Source organism: Cucumis sativus, chromosome 7, assembly GCF_000004075.3.
Source record: "Cucumis sativus cultivar 9930 chromosome 7, Cucumber_9930_V3, whole genome shotgun sequence".
NCBI lineage: Eukaryota > Viridiplantae > Streptophyta > Magnoliopsida > Cucurbitales > Cucurbitaceae > Cucumis > Cucumis sativus.
The window spans coordinates 14137595-14140120 of record NC_026661.2 but is presented as its reverse complement, the minus strand read 5'-3'; positions in this window follow the sequence as shown (position 1 = coordinate 14140120).

Genomic DNA, 2526 nt, shown 5'->3' with positions numbered 1-2526 from the left:
GGGAGATCCTTTACCTACTCATTTTTTCCAACTCCGATCCCGACGTGGATTTATACGTCGAAAAAGGATTTTTCAACGCTTTTTCATATATATTTCGATGTCTTTGTGCATTGGGAGACATCTATTTTCTTGTCGTGCACCCGATCTTACTCCTGAAATGGAAGGTTTATTGGGCTAGCACTGATGAGCTACCCTCGCCTATGCAGATCTAAAGATAATTCTGTTTGAACAGAAGTTCATAATTATATAACGCAGGATTAAGATTTAGTTATCTAGATCATCAACGGTCAAAATAGTCAGTTTTATACAATCAACGGTATTATAACTTAAAAGTGACTATTCATCGTTTTAGTCTTACGTAAACTTTTTACGTAGGATACCCCTACTTCCAAATCTCTACATGAATGATTCAGGATCACATCGTTTGTACTAACTACAAAGCAGACTGCATCCATAGTGTTCACAGAATAAGGCGCTCAACCTTATTTATACACTATATAGACTATTTAGGCTATATACTCGAACTTGATCTACATTTACGTCTCTACATAAAGTTTAAGTCTACACTAGATAGCCTTGAAACATTAGTATATTGGATTCAAGATTATAATATTCTATTCTCACTAATAAGTCCTCAATAACTATTTTATTGAATAAAATATAATTTTAAACTACAAACTACGAGTTTTAGGACATAAGTTTCACCAAATGTGGGATATTACATAGTTATTTTTCTAATTGTAAATATTTGTTTATTTTTTCTTTCCCATATATAAATTTATGAATATATATAAATTGTAAATATTCTATTCCCATATATAAATGTATAAATGTGTAAGTTTAAATATAAATATTATATGTAGTATAAAGTATTGAGACATTGCATCAGATGACAAAACCATTTAGAAAAAAAAATAGCCCATGACACCTCTTTTTTACATATTACGAATATGACAAATATAACCAGTAATTATCATAGGGCTATCGAAAGGTTATCAAATTACTATCAAAGAGTTCTCGACTTCTAAATTTCTACTCTTGCAATTTAGAAAATGTAGTAACATGAGCCTTACCATACATTTTTTGCTGTTTTTGCAAGCGTTTCTAAAATATTTATGGCAACAAAATATATCAATTTTTGTTTATATGTAATATTTAAAATTAATGATAAGGTCAAATCCATCCATAAAATTAGCCAAATCTTATTACTGAAATTAGTTGAGAATTTAAGACATTTGTGTAAATATGCAGCCATATGGGGTCTTTTCTATAAATTCTTCTAATAAATTTCACTCTGGCCATTCATCTTAGATGATGTTAACTCAAGTCCAATTCAATTATATTCACGTAAATGTGTAAGAACAGTTGCATTGGATAATATTTTTAGAACAATAATTGTATAATTTATAAACGATTAAATTATAAGAAATGTTCAAAAGTTTTATAGTTTGGGTAAAAAATGCATCTAAATATTCAAAAAAACGTTCAAGAATAACCTTCTTATTAGTTTTGTATAGATTATTAAAAATTTATTTAAAAAATACTGTTATATTATTTAAAAGTTTTGAGAGTTTAAACGAGAATGGTGATGAATAGCAAAATATTAAAACTATTTATAAAAATAACAAAATTAATTTTTTCTTTGTTATATTTTATAAATAGTTTTAATATTTGTCCCTTTAAAATATTCTCTTAACAGGAAAAGAAAAAGTTAAAAAATATCACTTTTGTTAAATAAATAAAACTTTACATAGTAAGATTTATTTACTGTAATAAAAATAAAGAGAATAATTGAAGCCCGATAAATTGTATGATTTAAATATTTTAAAAAATTAATATAATTATTTTAGTACGTTAATAGTTAAATACATTTTCATATTTAACTGATTATTGTTTTAGTATATTCTAACTAGAAATCTTTTATTTTAGAATTTTGTAAAATCTTAGTCTTTATAAGTAAAAATTGGACGAGTGAGAATATTTTTATTTTTAACTTTTTTTTTTCAGTTTAAAAGTATCTATGAAACATTCAATAATAATAATTTGTTTGTTAACAAAAATTTAATAGTTTTCATCCCAAACTAACAAAAATAGTATTTCTGAAGCATTTATTTAATTTTAACAGCAATTTTAATTTTTTAACTTTTGATAGTTTAGAAGTAATTTTTTTTTATGCAAAATACAAAACATCTTTTAGAATTTAACCTTTATAAGTAATTGCAAATATGTAAAAAAAAATGTCAATCTATGTGATAGATTCAACTAACATAATCTATCACCAATAACCTCCATATAGTTTACTATTCACAGATTTTGAGAACTAAATCTAATTCTTTTATATTTACAATCTTTTTTTTTTTTTTTGTATTGTATTATATTTACAGAATACTTTAGGCACAATTGTTATAAATACTAAAATCAAGCTAAGGTAGATGTCAATATGTACGCTTAAGGGACATGAACACAAGGTCCTCTCGAATAACTCAGTAGCAAGTTGCGTGAATCTCACCCAATGCAAATCTCACA